Below are 21,803 nucleotides of genomic sequence, written 5' to 3'. Positions count from 1 at the left end.
AATAAAACAATAATTAACTTAGCAAACATTAACTAAATATAAATATTATTTTTATAAGAAAAAAACCAATCAAAAAAATTATTCTAAATAATTAAAATTAAAGGCATTTTTAAAAAATCTCTAACCAATTAAATGTTCAAACAAACCACCATTTTAAGCTAAACAAAATCCGAATCTATCAATTAAAGCAAGTCTCATTGCTGATTTGGTTGTACTCGACTACAAAGTTGAACAATTTTTTCTTACAATTCTGCTAAATTGGTGGCTCGTTCGAATTCATGCCGATATAATTTTGATTTTAGCATTCCTAAGAAATAAAATACCAAAGGTGCTAAATCTGGTGATCTAGGGGGCCATTTTATTGTTCCTCGTGTAGAAATTATTCGTCCAGGAAATGTTTGTTCCAAATAATTTTTAACTCCGATTGCATTATGTGCTGGGCAACCATCCTGTTGAAACCAAACATCATCGAAGTTGACCGCAAGGTTTCGAACTGCTGGAATAAATCTAGATACTTTCGTCCATTCAGATTTCCCGTACCTAATAAAAAATGGACCAATTATATGATCGTTATAAATGCCAGTCCACACATTTAATTTCTTTGGGAATTGTGTTTTCACAGCAATGCTAAAATGTTTCTTTTCCCTAGACCAATAGCGGACGACAGATGGATTATGACGTTTATGGATTGTGAATGAAGATTAATCGGAAAACATTTTTTAAAAAGTTATTGTTTTTAAAAAGCAGCAATAAATAACTGTATTATTTCTACAATAGAATGGTTCCCATAATACCATTTCACCATTTGAATCTTTTCTTTTTGAAAATTCAGTAGAACCTCGATAGGTCAAACCTCAATAACTTAAAAACCTCTATAACTTCCAAAAATTATATGTTCCCTTCCCATCGAAGCCCAAAACCTCTACAACTTAAAATACACAATCTCGATAACTTAAATAAATAATATCAATATTGGCTCTCAGTAACTTAAAGAAATGTTTTCACAATCTCTATAACATAAAATTGTTTACCAATGACAGCTGAACAGCTTACTGTATCATAAGTTTTGATCACTGTTCTAGAAACATCGATTTAGGTACTGTGTGATACCTTGCTTAAAATGAGTTCAAAAAGAAAATTAACAACGCTAACATATGCTGATAAATTAAAAGCTATAGAAGCAGTGAAAAATGGATTCAAAAGAAAAGAAGTTGCGGCTCTGTTTGGAATACACGAGAGTACATTATCAATCATAATTAAAAAAGAAACCGAACTATTGAAAAAACAAGAATCAGGAGACAAAAATTGCCGAATTCCCTAATTTTGAACAGTGTTTGTTTTCGTGGTTAAAACAGTATCGAAACAAAAACATCAGTATCAGTGGACCCATACTGAAAGAAAAGGCTGTAGAGTTCGCTAATTCACTAAAAATCGATAATTTTAAAGCCAGCAATGGCTGGTTAGAGAATTTCAATAAACGAATGATTTAGCCTTAAAAAAATGTGCGGCGAAAGTACGAGCGTAAGCAAATCAGTCTGCCAAGCATGGAAATCTGACTTGCATAATTTAGTGAATGATTATGATCCCAATGATGTTTTTAATGCTGATGAAACTGGTCTGTTTTTTAAATGTCTTCCCGAAAAAACATTAACATTCAAAAATAAAAAATGTCATGGAGAAAAACACAGCAAGGAACGACTTACGATTCTGCTTTGTGGAAATTCTACGGGCACAGAAAAACTCAAACCTCTAATTATATAGGTAAGTCAAAAAAACCGCGGTGTTTTGCAGGTATAAAATCACTACCCATGAATTATGAAGCCAATAAAAAAGCATGGATGACAGCAGAACTTTTTAAAAAATGGCTGATTAATATAGATTAGCAAAGGGCAACTTGAAATAGCAAAATTGTTCTGTTCATCGACAACTGAACAGCACACGGGGACATAGCACCATTAAAGGCAATCAAAGTACAATTTCTTCCACCAAACACAACATCACAACTTCAACCTTTGGAACAGGGTATCATTAAAATTTTATACAGAAAAGAAGTTGTTAGAAGAATGATAGCTGATATGGAGCAAAATACGATTTCTTCTATCAATGTTCTTCAAATAATGAGGATGGTGGACAAAACATGGCAAAACGTAACACTCATCACAGTGAAAAACTGCTTTAGAACCTTTGGTTTTTCTTCAGAACCTCAAGAAATCATTTTGAAGAGGAAGATAATAATGATCCTGAATAATGGAATGAAACATGTACTGTATTTAAAGTTATAAAGACGATGAATTTAATGACGACCCACAAACTTCATCTAAGAGCATATCAATCAACGAAGCAAGAGTGCTATAACGACTGTACGATCATTTATAGAGCAGTGTAGAAACATAAAAGATAACGTATTTTCTTCTCTATGTTATTGAAAATCAAATCGATTTAGAATTTATGAATTGTTTAAAACAAAAGAAAATCACAGACTTTTTTTAGTAGACTATACCTTTAATTATCGCTTTAACTTTTTGTAACGAATATAATAAATGAATGTAGTGTATGTAGTAATGTAGTGTATAATAAATTCCTATATTTTAATGAACTTCTGACCTATATTAATCCATCACAACATAGACCCTTGATAACTTAAAACCTCTATAACTTAAAATATTTAGTTTTTCCCTTGGAATTTGACTTATCGAGGTTCTACTGTATACGCTTGGCATGTTAATTATTTGTTTTCAACCTTTTACCACGACAGCTAAAAATCAAAGCAATAGACCTTACCTTATTGACCTTAAACCTGCTGTACAGATAAGGACCGCCTATTCTTTTGAGGGGAAGTCGTAGAGAGGGCAAATGGTTTATACTATTTGTCTGTCTACTAAAGTGCGTTATTTATTTAGCTCACGCTGTTGTCGCATCTCAATTCCTCAATTCAGTATTCTTTGTTAATTAATGAAGTAATGATATAATCGTTTAAAAAATAATACTTACATGATTACTTCATGTAAGGTTTGTTGGGGCAATATTAATTTTCATTCTACAATGAACTGTAGTGGATTTAAACATTATGTTACACTCATGTATCCGACTAATGTTTTAGAAGGAGTTATGTTACAGAAATTTCGCAACACTGTTTAAAAATTAGACTCGCTACTCCAAGTGCGTGGATTGTGTCTCACTCGTATTCAAACAATTAAGTGTTATCTTTGTTCCACATACTGAATAACGTATACGGTAGTTGAAAATTTGCCGAATCGGTATATGTATATATTACACTTAAAATTTCCGCGAGAGCTAGATGTGCTTGCTGTAGTTTTCCAGGTTTGACTCTGCATTGAATAATTTTGACGACGTTTCGGTCGCACTTGCCATTGTCAAGTCGGGTAGTATCGCTTCTCGCTGATGCTTGAAGTTAACTGACTCTCCTGGTGTCGATAAAAAGTACACGCTGTTAACATTCTTAGTTATATAATAATGCCCCTCTTAAGGTTGTTTCAAAATATATGTTAATGTATGATAGGTACTTTACAAAAGGGACAATATTAATAGTCAACAACAATGGTTATTATTTTTAAGATTTCAGTCATATAAGTACTTAAGTATCTAATGGTACGGAAAATCAATCAGAGATTATAAATGATATCCAAATTAATTTCAATTTGTCTAAAATATTCAGATCAAACAACTTATATGACATGCCAAAAAAAGTAAGGGAAAGAAAAGCATCAGAAGAAAGCCGAATTACAAAGACATACATCAACAAAACTCCTTTAAAACGAAACAGACTTGTACACGATATGTAGCACATTTATCAAAATAATTTAAGGGTTCCAAGGTATAACAACTATTTGCTGAAGATGTTATATTCTGATTGTTATTGTGGCTGATTAAGGTTAAAGCGGACCATAGGCACATTGTAATTCCGGGCCTATTTTTAAGTCATCACATCGTCGGGCTAGTACTTATTTGTTCCATATGCCAAATTCTCATTTTGAGATATTTACATTTAAGTAAATATTTTGGTAATATTTACTCGTTTATTTTAAAACACAGGAAAATGATGTTAATTCTAAAAAAAATATTTAAAATGGTGTGTTGGATTATGCCTTCAAATTTTTACTGACTCTTTTTAAATTTGAAAAAAAAATAAAAACCTTTGCTTATGGAACAAAAAGTAAAATTAGTACAGGAATTTGCACATTTGTTCCATATGCAATGAAGTACAAAACTGAATTATTTTATAACGTTTTAAGTAAAATATTTTATTTTGCGTTTCTATATATCTTATATGTATCATTCTACAGTTAGATCACAGTTTATTACATTATTTCTAATCTTATATTACTGCAACTTTAAAAAAATACAAGGGTACATCAAAAAGAAAACTCCTTTTTGCTTTTAAAATTTATTAATAATTAAAACATGTGTATGTGAAACAAACAGTAAATAAAAGTTAAATATTCTTCGTAGGTACCTACTCATAACGTAATTGAAACAAATAATTGCAGTTGGAAGAAATAAAATCATTTATTTAGTGAAGAAAATAATGTTCTGTACAATATTTTGTCAAACTCAGGCATGTAGGCAAACATAGACACGATATGCTTTATTTTTTTAGCGTCGACTGTAGGTTTTTCGGTAATAACCTTTACCATGGAAAAGTTAATAATAATATTATGATCGTTTTTGCCCTGTTTTTTAGCAGAGCCGCGTGTCTTATGTTTATTAATTATAATAAAAGTAACATTGTCATTTTTATTAAAATCACATTTAAAACTAATATGCAAGGGGTCATCTTTTTTATAGTTAATTTGTTTAACTTTAGTAAAAGGCAGATCTTTAAAATTTAGAGTTTGGCTTACTGTTTGAAAATTTAAAAAATCTTCTTTTTTTAGTTGCAGCACCTTGAGAGGTGCTTTACCGGGGGGTATCTTTACGAGGTGTCTTAAGAGTGAAACAGGGCTGTATATTGTCCTATGTTTTAAATACTTTTCTATTTTACTGTGAACAGAGTCGATTTCTTGAATTAAACTATGTCCGGGCTCTGAAAATTTTTGTTCAACTGTATTAATGCGATTATTAATATGTAAGAAATACTTTATAGCTAAGGCCATGTGTGAATTGCGGTTTTGGGGTCACAAGAATCCGACCATAATGTAATCTTATTTAAATTAGGATTTGTTTCTGAAATTGTGTTTAATAGTTTTATAAGAGCACTGGCAATGTGATTACCATTACGGCCTGAAATGGCTTCATCCAATAGAGCACAGTAGGTAATTTGACCTGTGGAGCAGTGAACAGTTAAATTATATACTGAAAACTTTTTTTTATAAAAAAAATTTGACACTTCAGCTTTTGGTAGAGCAAAAACATTTTGCATATCAAAGCATAAAACAGCAGTAGACTGGTCAAATTTGTAGACGTTTCTATCAAAGTCTCTTTCTATTTTTCCTTCGAGTTTATTTTTTATGTGAAAATCATATTGTTTTTTATTTTCTTTAGTTTTATTTTCAATTAATTTGTATTTCTCGCAGATATCACATCTATCCTTTTTTGGTAGAAAAAAACCAAATTATATTCTCTTGTAAAAATTTCTCTATACTTATGTGATTTAACAGGAAAATTACTGAAGTCACTTTCTAGGTATAGTCGATACATTTTTTCAATAGAGAGACACGGATCTAAATACAATCTAACACGATCTGATCGACAGTAATGAATCTCTATGTGGGGGAATGGCTCAATATGTTTTCGTGCCCCATCTACAGCTTCCAATGGTAAGACTTTCTTTACGTATTTTCCTTTCAAAGGAGTCCGAGCAATCCCTGAGTTATCCTTATAGTGTTTTTTAAAGAAATAATAAATTCTCTGTTTACTAATGTTTAAAGTACTTAGTTAAAAAAAATTATTCCCTACATACTCTAATTTGCTTATTTAAAACCTCAAGGTAATATTGAAACGAATTTTGTTTCTGACAGTCCGAAATATTTTCTGTTTTCACATACCTTCGTTTTGGTGAATTTTTTTTACAAATTTTGAATAAAATGCGTCTTTTTGGCTATCACTTAGTTGCCAAAAGTTTTTAAATATAACTTCCTATCCATTGATAGGTACAAGTTTTCAAACACTTGGATTGACATTGCCTTGGAGTATGGTCAACTTCTTTTTCGTGCTTATATTGAAGCACATGTTCTCGCTGAACTTTTTTCACATTTCTAGTCCAGTTCTCAGGATTTCTCAATCGCTTTCTTGTTTTTTTAGAAGTCTTCTTGTTGCTTGCTTGGGCATCTGTATTTTCCATGTTATTTTCTGCTGAGCTTTCTTCTGTACATTTTTCGGCACATTCTGATACCATTTTTGTAGAACTCTCTGTATTTTGTCTGTTTCCATCAAAAGAAGTTGAACTTGAATCACTGTTATACTTTTATTTTATGTTATCCGTTTTATACTTTTATTTATCACATCCAGTCGCCACCATACAAGAAATAAGACACATTAACCTCAACTCACTGCATATAACACTGGCATGGCACAAACAAGCACCGAGGCATCAAATGCGCGTGTGAAATACTGGCTTCCTATTGGCCTTTGGATATGGAAAACTTAAGCACTGAAATAACCCATAAAATAATCATATGGCACAAAGTTACAAAGGTATTACAGAACAGTCTTGGCTGTTAGGGTTATCAGGGCCAAATTACATACATTATTATGTTGGCAATGTTTCATTACAACTTCTAACCCGAAAAAGTAGAAAATGTGGTATGGAACAAATAAGCACTAACCCGACGACATATTATACTTTGCGTTTGGTATTTTGGTTTCAAGGCACAATAGTATGTAGCATAGAACTAGGTACATACTATTATGCTTTCAAGAAAAAAAATAATATAAATGTACAAAAATTAAATAATTATAATGTATTAAATATTTTTAAACTAAGACAATTACTTAGTTCGTCATAATTAATATAGTTATTTAATAATTCTTTGGTATATAAAACAACGATAAACTACTTAGCTAATTTTTGTTGGTCTAAGTAATGTAGATTAAAAAAAAATAAAATTCTGGCCGTTACTGAGAATGATCTTTCACCACTTGCATTGGTTATTGAAAGAGTTAAATAAATTCTCAGAATTGCGTTAAAATTTGGGAATGTTGCAATATTATTTCCCTGAATGACCACATGAAATTTGATCCTTTAAGGCGAAATAATATTTTCTTTGCTTATAAAAGTCTTATCGAGTCCTGACCACAATAGAAGAAATAAGCGTTGAATGGCTAACATACATACAAAACCTATTCTCAGACGATAGAACAATAAATATTGATCGACAAACATCGAAAATAACGACTTGCCCATCTTAACATCAGAAATAAAATACTCCTTAAAAAATATGAAAACCGGAAAAGCCTCTGGACCTGACTACGTTCCTAGTGAAATTATACAACTTTTGGAAGAAGACAATTTAGAACTATTATCAAGACTGTTCAACAGTATATACAAGACTGGTAGAATTCCACAAGATTGGTTAACGTCTACGTTTGTGCCTATACCCAAATCAAACTACGCAAAAAAATGTAACGACTTTCGATTAATAAGTCTCATGCCCCATATTCTGAAGCTATTTCTAAAAATTATCCATAACAGAATTTACAAAAAATGCGAAGAAGATATGGGTCCGGAACAATTTAGCTTTCGAAACGGTATGGGAACTCGAGAAGCTTTGTTCAGTTTCATTGTTCTCATGCAAAAGTGTCGGGATCAACAAAAAGACGTCTACTTGTGCTTTATAGATTATGAAAAGGCTTTTGACAAAGTCAAACACGATCAGCTAATAGAATGCTTGCAAAAAAAGAACCTGGATCCAAACGACATTAATAAAATACGTGAACTCTACTGGAACCAAAACGCCTGTGTCAGAACTGAAATGGGTGATACTGAAACCATAAACATCCAAAGAGGAGTTAGACAAGGTTGTATACTATCACCATTATTATTCAACTTGTACTCAGAGGACATCTTTGCACATGCTCTAGATGAAGCACAAGAAGGAATAAAAGTCAATGGAAAAATCGTGAACAATATCAGGTATGCCGATGATACAGTACTGATTGCTGGCAGTGAAGAAGAACTACAAATTCTGTTAACCAAAGTAGTGCGAGAAGGAGAACTATACGGCCTTAAGGTGAATGTAAAAAAAACAAAACAATGGTAATGTCAAAAAAACACACACCGGTTATAAACATACTAGCCAACAACAATCTAGTTGAACAAGTGAAAAAGTTTAAGTATCTAGGCTGTTGGATACATGAAACCTTAGACCAAGAACAAGAGGTTAAATGTCGAATAGAACCGGCAAGAAACACCTTAAAGATGCGACAGTTACTCACTACCCGTAATCTTGATTTGTCCCTACGATACCGCATGATAAAGTGTTATGTATATAGTGTACTATTACAAGGCGTGGAAGCTTGGACATTAACAGTCAGCTCGTTACGACGTTTAGAGAGCTTTGAGATGTGGGTATTTCGTCGTATGCTGAAAATTCCATGGACCGACCGCGTTAGAAATGAAGAAGTTTTAAGGCGTATGAATAGAGAACGTGAACTCACAGAAATTGTCAAGAAGCGTAAAACGTCTTATCTTGGACACATATTTAGACACGACATGTATAACTTCCTTCAGCTTATTATAGAAGGGAAAATAGAAGGCAGACGCGGCCCGGGTAGACGACAAATGACCTGGCTGGGCAACATCAAAGATTGGACAGGGTTAGACTTTCAAAGTTTAATAAGGAAAGCCCAAAATAGGGAAGACTTTGCAGAGGTCATCGCCAACCTTCGCTAAAAAGACGGCACCTAAAGAAGAAGATAAAAGTCTTAAAATGTAATACCTACTTCATCTTTCAGGTCTGCTAGGTTTAAATCTTGTTCATAACATTTTAATTCCTCTATTGAAGTCACTAACATCATTATGATGAAAAATTGTTTTGAATTTATTGTTAATAGTTTTATATCCGTCAGATCTTTTTTTAATGTTGATAATTAAAGAATCGCATACAACAAAAAATATTAACTTTAAAAAAATCTTCTTTACCACTGAACCCCATTTCAAGTTCTGGAATTTGATCATGAAATAGTTTTCGTATTTTCTACCGGTTTTATCATTAGTAGGTACATGCAGTATCTTTATCTTTTTCTGCTTCGTTTTCTAAATTGCCAAAAATTATCTCAAACAGTTTGTAGAAATCTATAATGAAACATATTGAAACTTCTGTATTTAGGGATTCCTCTTTTTGTTGAAGAATTTTTGTTTACTTAAAGGATTTATTCTCTCTACAATATTTTCCCATATTAGTAACTAACAGTACATATTCAAATGTATCAAGTTTTTTATGTAAACCGGCGGCTTCAGAGCTTGTTAATGGTTTTTCATTTTTCTTTGAGGAAAAATGACAATGAATTTTTAATTTTTTCATAATTTTCTTTTAAGGATTTCACAGGATCAGAACGACTAGACCACCTGGTGTTACAAATAGGTTTTACTCAGAAGGTGGTAGAGGTGTTTGCTTTTACAAAATTTATGTAATGCTTCCACCTATTGTGTAGAGCTTGAAAAAAAAAAGTACAATTCCTGAACGATATTTGAAAAAGTGGTCATTTCCATGCAAATTTGGGCAGCAGCGTTTCCAATTAAATTGTTAATGAATGATTTGGGCATGGTATAAAATGGGCGGAAAAAATATGTTGTTTTTCTGTCACATCACGTTTTTCTGTTAAATAAAAATTAAAAACCTGGTTTTCGGGACCCAGGAAAGTGCCTAGGCCTTAGTCCGCCCCTAGATTACTACATTTTTTAGAGAAAAAAATAATCTTTAGTATGTACCTGTAAAAAACATTTATCGCGTGGGTGTAGGTAATACACACATGTTTATATTATTATATATTTTTTCAATGTACAATCAGTTAAGCATGAAAATCGTTCGAATTTATCACTATGTAAACAAATACAAGCGTACTATATAATTACAATTTACTATAGTAATCGTGTTAACTCATTTTATCTTCCAAGTAACAGGTGTAAAATAATATCGTGTTGATAAAAAAAACAGTATCTTCATGCAATATTATCCTGCAAAACAAAAAACCACAACAAAGTTGTATTCCGAGATATCAAAACAGGTTTTGGTTATAGGTAGTTAATCCCATGCCGGTTTTGTACAAGGAAGAATCTAGGTTCAGGTAACTAACTAACTGTCGACAATTCGCACGTTACAGGACAGGCAAGTTTATGTAAAATATTATTTTATATGGGATTAATTAAATCACTATGATTTTATTGAGAATTTCATTTTACATTTGTTGTAATGTTTGTATTAATCTCATATACAATAATATTTAACTTTACATGCTATTAAGAAAACCTCTTTAAACTATCCATAAGTAGTGGCGTTGATTATTGTCGTCGTTAATTTTAATGTTTATTAGCACGAAATAATTTCCCAGATAGTGTAGTTTAATAATTATGGTAGAAAAATGTAAATGGTCCTTTTAGTATGATAAAATAAACGTGTGGTTTTGGGGTAAACAAATTTTATAAACGTGGTGCTTGACCGATGTCAACAATGTGTATGCACAAGGTCTAAATCATTTAGAGAAATCAAATAAAACGCTTACATCTATTTAATCCGTTCGGTTTTTGAAGTGCCCTAATATAATTAATGTTTTTAAAAAATGTTTAACGGTATTAATTCAATATTATCTAAAAATTAAACGTAACTTGCTTTTTTACTACTTAACCTCTAAAAATAAAAAAGTGTGTGCCTTACCTGTATATTCTAAGACAGTCAGCAGGTGTAGAAATAAAAATAACAACAAACAAAGCAAACAAAATAAGAACTAAACCAAAATTTAACACATACAAAAACAGAACATAACTGTCACTAAACACAGATTCAGGGTTTCAAACCAACCAAATCAAAACAAAAGTAGGACAAATCAATTGTAACGTAAGATGCTTGTGGTGGTTTTATGCAGAACACACTTCTATTAACGACATTTCAATGAGAACAAGGGGTCAAAAACACGTTTTACTCTCAAATGTTTACAAACAACACGACTATTACAGTAAAAGTAAAATGATACAACATACAACCTGACCGGCAGACTGAATTCAACTATCGGAATGAGTCATTTCGGAGTTTGGAGAGCTGCGCATGCCGCCATTGGAGAGTGGTGTTACCAATGGCGACGTTGCCAGATCTTGTCAAGTTAGAGAGTAATCACTGAAAATTTATTTGAGGGAAAATTTATAGAGGGAAGTACTTACATAATATATATATATATATATATATATATATATATATATATATATATATATATATATATATATATAGGTATATATATATATATATATAGGTATATATATATATATATAGGTATATATATATATATATATATATATATATATATATATATATATATATATACCTATATATATATATATATACCTATATATATATATATATATATATATATATATATATATAGGTATATATATATATATAGGTATATATATATATATATATATATATATATATATATATATATATATATATATATATATATATATATATAGTATTCTTTTTCTAATATTGTTTCAGTAACGAATGTCGAATCAGAACAAACAGCTTTATCATCTTCCATAGTTGAACAAGGCATAATAAAAACTAGAAAAATTTTAAAACCACCTACGATTATTTTAAGAGATAAATAATTGGAAAATGTCTACGAACTGCCTCGTAAAAGTTTGAAGCTTCAAAGTGATAAAGCTAAGTTTAGGCTTGACGTGCTCGCTACAGGTATAACTTTTAAAAGATAATATTGATTATACAATCTCACACTTAAGAAAGGACTTTGTCCTAACCTTTATTAAAGACCAGTTATTCGAGGCCAATAACTATAATAATGATACATATAATAATAATAATTTACTCATGCTAAAAAAACATTTACATAATATAGGACAAGTCGAGTAAAAAATATAAATATTTATAAAACATCACAATTTCAGAATTTAAAGACAAAAAGTACATAGAATTAATTATTTACATAACCCGGATATTCCCTAACACTGTAGAAACAATTTTGCAATAGAAAAGATTTTAATTTACCTCGTCATTTATTTAAATTTGCTTCAAATTTAATATTGTTGTCAAGCTGATTGAAAAATAGTCATACCCATATAATACTTGGATTTTTCAAATCGTGCTGTATTATGTTTTGGTACTCTGATGAAGTCATTTTACCTAGTTGGGTACTGGTGATAATCACAGTTTAAATGGAAAGTAGTTATTCTATACATATATATATATATATATATATATATATATATATATATATATATATATATATATATATATATATATATATATATTCTAAAATGTACAAGATTAGGAACAAAAAGTGATTGTAAAATATATAAAAAAACTTAGCAAAACGTAAAACGGGGCACTGACATTAATGAATTGACTGAAATAAAATTGATATCTGATATCTCATGGTTTACTGTCATTAGTATATAATTATTTTTATATAGGCGTATCGTTGGTGTTTTCGAAAAAGGAAAAGTGGAGATATGTTATGAGTTTAAGAGTTTTTTATGGTGTTTATAGTTAAGTATATTTATTATTATTTAAATCAGATTGAAATATATTTTATTTAGGTCCTGTGTATCATTTTTGTCATTGATTGCGTTGATATTTCGTTTTATTTCTAATGATTCGTATTCCCCTCTTCTTTTTGTTTTGTTTGGTTTTTAAAATTTTGATGTTTTGAAGTCAAATTTATGCTTCTTCTCATTTTCATGTTTTGTGAGCGCAGTGACGTTGTTCTTGTCATATTTGTGAGAACGAATTCTGGATTGAAGCAGTTGACTGGTTTGGCCGATATTGACAAATTTTTCAATTCCAATCCCTTTTTTCAATTTCTATGGCTTCTCGGATAATTCTTGGTTTATAGAAGCGGAAAGGAGCTATGGTTCTGGAGTTTTCAAAATCAATTTTGTGACTTCTGTATGAAGATGGTGTTCATATATATATATATATATATATATATATACATCTTTATACCATACCTGAACCATCTGAAAAACCATACAATCCTGAACCTCCTATATCTAGAGTATTTAGAGCTGCCTATGGCACGCTTATCTTCATTAATTCTAGCAACGATTTCAAAAATGTATATATACAAAAGAAATTTTTAATATTTTAAAAGATATATAAATGGGGATTTTACTTATTAATGACATAATCCTGATCCCCTTGTTATTTCAGTCAATTCTGAACCTAAACATACTTGTATATGCACAAACCTGAGCCTAAGAGATGTTGCCAGTTTTAAGTAAAATGGGATTTCTTAGGAAAATTTTCGTATGTGTTTGCTTGAGAGTCAGAAACAGTATATTTTTACTTTCCCTTAATTGTACATATCCGAAATCCTAAAATATGTAAACAATAAGTCCTGTCTACCGATTATTTTAACAGCGAAGGCGTCATATCACTACCATAAATAAACCATACGTTCCAGTTCATAAATGTCAAAAATATGAGCTTTGGTTAACGGCGATATATATTAAAAAAAAAATAAATCAGGAAAGTATTGCATTAATTTATTATCAAAAGTAGCTACATTGGTACATTAATTTGACTCTACTATTTATTATAGCTTAGGTAATAGGAATTTAACTTGCCTACAAACATAAGAATAATGTGATAGAGATCAGATCAAAACTAAAACAAGAAAGTCTTTCAAAACAGTCAAAAAAAAATTAAAAACCAACTAAAAAATATTAGAAAATGGGTGTTTAATGTTTAAGTTTTCCTGTATATATATTATAAACTACAGCTTTGATGCATGTCCATTTTCTTTCTTTAATTACCTCGGGATATTCTTTAATAAGGTGTTGCACTTTTACCTTAATGAAAGGCTTTCTTTTTTTAATGTCGGAAAAGTATTTTGCGATAATTCTTTTTTATTGTTTTGTCCATGATCTTCTTCTATCAATAAATATTTTCTTTTTTAAATTTCCAATCTTTTTTTGAGGTTCTTTGTTATTATCTCAGTTAGCTGAAGTAGATGGAATCTCGCAATCGACGTTTAGATTATCATGAGTATCCAAGATATTTTCCATTTCTTCCTCTTCCGCATCAGAGAGAGGAGCTAAGTTAATGTTAGTTTCATCTGTTTTAACTTTGTATTTTTCAGTTTAGAAAAAAAGTTTAGAAATTTTAGCCGTTTGATATACTTTGACAAACGATAATAATTGCAATGCATTTGTAATGTGTGTCATTTGTAATGAATTTGCTTAATTGTTCCATATCATTATTGGAAAATTGGAGAAATTGAATAATGGTGGCCAAATGCTTTCGAAGTTTTGTTGCTGTTATACTCGCAGGTCTCTCCAACTGACATTTTTTGGCATATTCACCTGATTTCAATTTGTGAAATAATTCTTCTGCAGATGTTTGCAAAAAAAAATATTAAGTTTCTTGAGGTCGTTAATAAGCAGCAAAAGTTCTTCCTTGTTCCATTTATTTTGATTTAAATTGGTACATGTTGAGCAGAAACTTCATTACACCATTGGGATTTTAAAAGACTTTTTAATATTTTAAGTTCTTTTCTCTCATCGCTTGGGTTTTCTATCTGAACAAGAATAATATATGCTAAGTCGCAACATTTTCTCATAAGTGTCCCAAAATTTATGGCCAACGTTGGTGACTCATAATTATTTGTTTCTGGTTTATATTTTTTTATTTTATTAACTCCAGAAATTATTAGTTGAACATGCTTTGGGCGAAGAATATCTATAAGTTTCTTAATATCAGGATTCTGTAGTCTTGTAGTCTAAGAGTTTTGCGAGTCTTCGCATATTTTGTCTTACCAAATCAATTTTGCCTTTACTCTGACGGCCTTTTATGTCGTCTGCACGCATTCTGAAGAAAATTTTTGATTTTAATAAATCATTATGTTTAAGAAAATGGTGTAGAAGCAAAGTAGTTTGTCCGTCGCTTTGGGACGTTTGTCTTCTATTATTTTTCTCATCATAATTAGACGGACAAATTTTGGTATGCTTCAATAAAAATTTTTTCTTATCTTTTTCCTTAAGTTTCATAAAGCCAATCATCTCTCTTTTAAATTAACCTTATGACATAATATGTTAACTACGTCAATTTCTTCTAAGTGCGATTTAGAAATATGTCTAGCAAAATGGAAAACATTCCCGTGCTCCTCTCTATCAATCACTTCTTCAAGTATTAACGAATCGTTCTCACACTGTTTGCTGTTACAGATTTGTGGATGGCTCTTTTTTGTGGCATTTTTAAATTTGAGAACTGCAAGAAAGAGTCAAAGTTTAACCAAATTTAAGAACAATTAAACAAAAAAATAGCTACCCATTTTTTTAGCTCGGCCGTCTTCTGATGGCATATAATTAGGATATTTATGGAATCGTCGTCATCCTCTATAAATTCGCTTTTGGATGTGTTAGACGAGTTATTAATTTTTTTTTCTGTAGAAACACAGCATTATTATTTTCCGCATAGGAATCACATTCGTCGGATAAAAAATCCATATTTATTGCTTGATCTGGGTCCCTATGTTATTAGATTTGTATGTTCTCGAGATATCCCCACTTTCATCATATTAAATAGAAGAAATCAGCTTAAAATTTTTTGTCACTCAATAATTTACAACTAACCTATTTTGACACCCATTCATTTTTGAATAAGATAGTTATATTTCATTGAACTTCCAAATATTAACTATTTTCGAGATATTTTAATATTGGTAATTTAGCACATGATTAATGTTTTGAATGTCGAAGAAGTGTAACATTTTGATACAAAAGGGTATCTGTAAATACAGGAAATTTATTTTAAAAAATATATTTTATTCTTCGAGCTTAATAGATTAGAAAAAAGCATTTCAGACCCATTATTATTAGGTAAGTATATAAAATATTATTTAAACTTGGCCAATTTACTTTCGTTAAACGTTGCTCTTTTTCGTCTTTCCCCTTTCCATTTTTCTCTTTTGAACTTTAAACTTTTGAATCTTTATTTACGTGTATCTGAGAAATTGGATATAAGCTACTCTCCGAATTTTTCGAGCAATAATCAAAGTGTATTTTTTCTACGTTTTTGTCTAAAAATTATACATTTAATCTTTAAATCCTTTCTCATTCTTTGCTTTTCTGGTTCATTTTGCACAGGATGTTTCAAAACTATTTTGAAAAATTTCAGGGGTATGATTGATAGTTGAAAGTTCTCCTCATAAACAGTTCCCCTTTGCGCTATTGTTAACTAATAGAGACAAAGGTTTTAAACTTATTAACCTAAATAACATGTAATAGTGCTAATTTAGTCAAATTCGTCTGAGATACTGACAGTGTTAAAATACTAATTTAAAAATATAAACAGAAAGACATCAATGTCCATTAGTTAGATATACTTTTCTTTCTAAGATAATTCCCCTAGAGGTTTATCGAAGTACTTTTAAAACATCTTGCATAACAGTTAGCAAAAAGAAGGATTTCTCTTACTTGGGATGCCCTATATAAAATGAATTTAAACAGGAACTCAATATTTTGAGATATCACAGACTACTAAAAACATTTCATAAGCCGTCTAAAATGATGTATCACAGAATTCCCCTCTATTAATTACGTTTTTGGTTAAAAAAATAAAAACTTACTTTTTTTTAAACATTATTTAGAACAAATCCTAAAAACCGGATAATATGATCATCCCAAATTGCAAATCAGCTTCTTTCGATAAGAAAATCGCCTATAATAATTTTTAATAAACTCTTGACACAGTCTTTTTGTAAATATGAATTAAAATCAAGAATAACTATTTTACTTGGACACCCTGTACCTCTGTTAATATTAACTTATATAAATAAGCACAATTCATCTAGATTTTTAAGCCAAAGTGCTCAAAATGACAATTTAGTTTAATACCTTTGGTATAATTAACCTTTCCCTAAATACATATCAACCATCAGTTTACAACGTCCTTTATTATTATTCATTTTTAAACACACCTTCCTGAACCAAAACAAACGACTGTTACAATCAAATAATAATATCTTATACCATCTATTGAAAATAAATCTCTTTGGCCTTGACTAAAAATAGAATTCCCCAATTCTCTAAACAAAATAATGACAAAGCAATGTTGCCACATAGTATGGATCAGGATAGTACTAATTGTAATGATGTATATAAAAATCATGTATATTCAAGAAATTGTTTCCAGCGCCAAAGTGGCAAATGGCTGAACTAAAAAATGCAATCCTGAACCACAATACAAACAGGTTTCTCTTGGATTCCGAATGACATATTGAATTGAAAGTTAGGCAGTTGTGTCCGCTGATGGCACCACTAATTAAAAAAAAATGATTTAATTTGTAAATTTTAAATCATATGTCAGTTATATAAGGAAACCAATCCTGAACCAATATACAGGTTCAGGATCGTAAACGGGGTTCAGGTTTGTGCTTAAGTTTTACTATCGAAGGCTCAGGATTGTACTAAAAACAAATATATATATATATATATATATATATATATATATATATATATATATATATATATCACTAGAGTTTAATAAACTTGGCAATAGCGCATATAGCATTTCTTCCATTCATATTGCATGGATAGTGAAGTCTTGGTCCAGGTTCATCCTTACGTTTCGTTTGAATAAGGGTTGTGTAGTACATTCAAGAATGGACACAAGTTCCTAGAATATTTACCCTATTCTGCAGAACCTACAAACGAGGAAAGGTATGTAATTATGTTGTGGTAAAGTTCGTTTATGGTAAACCGCTTTTTTGTTTTTAGTTGTCTTTGATTCATTTTTATTAATTCTTGTTTTAGTTATATCTTATTTAATTATATAAATCATTTGCGATCATTTTATTCTAAACTAATAAGATACCAAAATGAAAAAAGGAAGGAATCGCCTGCTTTCTCTAAGGTAAGGGTGCGTTTATAACGGAGAAAATAGCATTATATCCTCGCCTAGACCATAGTATTGACAGTGAAGGCTCGTATTTAAAATAATGCATTTATTTTACCTATCGATCGATTATGATACCATCCTATGGTCGGAGCGAGGGTCGGCGCCTCGTTATGAACCCATTAAGACTTTAATTTTACGTGCCAATATAATTTTACATGTAATATGTAGTTTACATTATTATAAAGTGATAATAAAGTGTTCATTGAAAATGATAAGTTTTTATTAATCACAGATCGATAAAACAAAGAAATTCGTAGGAAAGTATTTTTTTTATTTACATTTCCAATTTTATTGATTTTAGAGTTCCGTGTAAGATATTTCTGAGTTTAACTTAATTAATAGATTATGATCAGGAAGCTTAGGATATAAACAGAGTATTTGGAATGTTCATGTAAAGATGAATTACTACAAATAATATGATAACTTTGGATGGTAAATTGATTTTGAAAAGTAATAGTTTTAAATACCTAGGATCGGTACTACAGAGTAATGTGAAAATAGATGGAGATCCATGCAAGTCAAAGCTGAATAATTTTAAATGGAATCAAAATACATCCTGCAAAGATAATACAAATAGTTATACATTCATTCATAAATCAAACATAATTATCGACCGTAAAACGTGACAGTGAAAGAGCCAGTTAAATGATGAATAAATGTGACTAATAATAGTAGTAATCTTTATTCGGCACTTGCGAATTTATAAAACATGTATACAAGAAACATTTTTATTGGAATAAACACTGAGTAAAAATAATACTTACACTTTCTATTTTCAATACTTTACGAAAAAATACTCCTGGTAATCCATATCAGTTTTTAACTTCTTATTAGAAAAAGTATATCTTGAATACAGTCTCGTTAATCATATACGTTGTATTAGTCAACTTCTAACTAATAGTTTACTTAATAACATGAATGGAAATGTGTACATTAGGTATTGTAAATTTTCACTGCGGTTATTTTCATTTTTCGTTTTTTATTTATTCAAAACTACAATGTTTGTTATTTTGGATGCCCAGCCAATCAGCCAAAAAAAGTCACTGAACCATTTAATAGTCTGTTGATCTCACGTGTAGCCCTGATAAAGAAAAAGGATTATCCTTTGCCCAGAACAGATGATTTTGGACAAGTTTCCCGGGTTTATGTATTTCGGTATATTCGACCTAAAAAGTGGATATTGACAAATAATATAAATGATGAGAAAACCAAGAGCAGATGAGAGAGGCCAAAAGCAGACGAACGTAGTAGAGGAAGACCACCTACACTTTGCCCTGACGAGATCAGGCTTATCACCAAAAATTGGCAACAAAGAACACAAAATTGCAACGAATGGAGAAGTTTAAGGGACGCCTATGTCCAGCAGTGGTCGTGATCAATAAAGGCTGGATGATGGTGATGATGATGTAATTGTAAGTTGAAAGATTATTTAACAAGCATTTCAAGAATCTGAGGAAAGTGTTCCCAAAGATTGCGTACAGCTAGTTTAAAATTGTGCGGCAAATATTTTGACGAGTTAAGTTATCTAAGTAAGTTAGATACTTAGACTGCATCAAGTTATGAGATACTTTGAGAAAGTTAAAGTAATACGAGTAATACACGAAATTAGAAACAACCTCGGCTTATACACATATTAGCGATGATTTGTCAAAGAATTTGTTAATATGTTAATATTTGTTCTAACAAAGCTGGCCGAAAAGTGCAAAGGATATGTACGGAATGTTGAATTTCAAAAAACGTTTGCAAGAGCTGCAAAGAGCTCTTCATGCTAAGACAAGAGAACAAGGAGGAAAATTCAGTTTAGATACGGATACTATTAGCACTGCCACAGGAGCTGTGCTTTGGCAGAACTAAAAAGAAATTACTTTGTTATTAGAATAGCACTTCCAGATGGGGAGAAGGGGTGTAAACATTTAGACAAATATTTGTATGACCGAAAAAGTTGCTTCTTTGAATTGACTATGTAGATATGGAAACTATAGAAAGAAAAAAGGCTGAAATGGTATGGTCATGCCGAAAGGATGAATGACCAAAGATAGCCAAAGAGAATATATCCAATCTTTCTTCAATTCTTTCTTTAATAAATCTAAACAACGTAATGGACCTGGATCAGCTTAGGTAAGAAAACTAAAAACGACGTAGACTAGAGTCTTTAATAAATAACAAAACATATACACCGAGGTGTCAGTACTCAATAAATTTTATACCGGAAGTGACCACAGATTGGTTAGAGCGAATATTACGAGAACAGCCAAAAGCTTCAAACTCTAACTTAATACAAAACTAGGTAGGTACTCCAAAAAAGATGAGATAGAACAAATCGAATTTCAAAAAGTTTCAAAAGTTTAAAAAGAAAAACTTGAACAATGCCGCTTTACCTCTCGATATTTTACTCTGCATGTCTGTACGTTTATTCACAGGATATTCTTCTTCTTTAAGTGCCATCTTCGCGGCAGAGGTCGACAATCATCATAGCTATTCGGACTTTTGAGACGGCTGCTCACAGGATATAATGCTTCCTAAATGGGCATATTCCTGACATGTTCTCCAACGCATAAGTATTAACTTTTATTTATATTCCTTTGGTATGTCGAAATCTCTGGGAATGAAAAAAAATGGATAACGGAAACATAAGAATTCAGAATCCACACCTAGATATAAAACCCGTAATCAAGGTCTTAGTGCCCAAAGGTGTGCAGAAATTGGTCAATGTCGAAAATTTGAGAAATCAAATTTTTTTTACTATGAAAATTACCTGAAAAAAAATCGTTACTATCAAATTAACTACACTTGGAGTGCAAAAAATCGACTCAAAATTATTTTGCGAAAGTCTATCTCCTGTTTCAATCTAAAAGGTGTAAATTTAATAATATTTATTGTACAATTATTATCCTCATTATTGAGTTTGAAAAAAGTTTTGGTTTTTGGTAAATCGGGTGACGTATTACAAATAAATAATGCAACACGTAGAGAGGGGGTCAGAATTTGATTCATTGAAATCGACACGCACCGACTTAACGCGTTCGGTTAACATCGTAGGCATCAATTTCCATAGCGATGCACTAAAACATGAGTCAATTAAGTTCGCAACTGCATAACGAATGGATACCACATCTGTCAAAGCAGCTCAAGCAGTAGCATTATTGAGAGAAGACCTGAGCCAGAGGGCCGTGGCAAATCGACTAAATTTAAGCCAATCTGCTGTGTCCCGAGTATATCGTCGGTACCAAGATACTGGTGATTATGTCCGCCGACAAGGAGGAGGCCGTAAACGAACAACAACGGAGAGAGATGATCGATTTCTTGTATTTAATCTCTGGGAAATCGACATTTGACTGGTGCTAATCTCAAAGAAGAGCTTAGAGAGGTGCGAGGGGTGGTTGCTAGCGTTTGGATAGTCAGAAGGAGACTTAAAGCAGCCAACCTGACACCAAAAAGGGCAGCTACGAGTCCCAAGCTAACTGCAGCCCAGAAGTAAAGGCGACTAGAATTTGCTCGCGAACATCTGGATTGGGACGACTATCAATGGAGTCAGGTATTATTCTCCGACGAAAGTAGGATCTGCCTATATGGCAACGAAAAGGGGCGTCGAGTCTATAGAAGCCAGGAGAACGATTTACTCAATGTTGTATACGAGAAATTGTGTCATATGGAGGCGGTTCTTGTATATTTTGGGCAGGCATTTCCATGGATGGGAAAACCGAGTTGGTTTTC

The 21,803-nt window shown here is 31.1% G+C and overlaps 1 protein-coding gene across 5 annotated transcripts in view; it reads right to left on the bottom strand.

Annotated features, from left to right (window-relative positions):
• The window catches only part of LOC140443479 (ras-GEF domain-containing family member 1B-like), a 1,395,894-nt gene that overhangs the window by 550,599 nt on the left and 823,492 nt on the right, over positions 1–21,803 (bottom strand). The window contains exon 1 of one of the 5 annotated variants that reach the window (XM_072534787.1): positions 10,833–11,175. The exons of the other annotated variants lie outside the window; for them this stretch is intronic. The gene's annotated coding sequence lies outside the window, so the exon portion shown is untranslated. Of the gene's footprint in view, positions 1–10,832; positions 11,176–21,803 lie in introns of those variants that run through there. 5 annotated transcript variants of the gene reach the window in all.

This window comes from Diabrotica undecimpunctata, chromosome 6 (genome assembly GCF_040954645.1).
Source record: "Diabrotica undecimpunctata isolate CICGRU chromosome 6, icDiaUnde3, whole genome shotgun sequence".
Classification (NCBI taxonomy): domain Eukaryota; kingdom Metazoa; phylum Arthropoda; class Insecta; order Coleoptera; family Chrysomelidae; genus Diabrotica; species Diabrotica undecimpunctata.
Note: the sequence above shows the minus strand (reverse complement) of the source record. Positions and strands in the feature narration are given on the sequence as shown.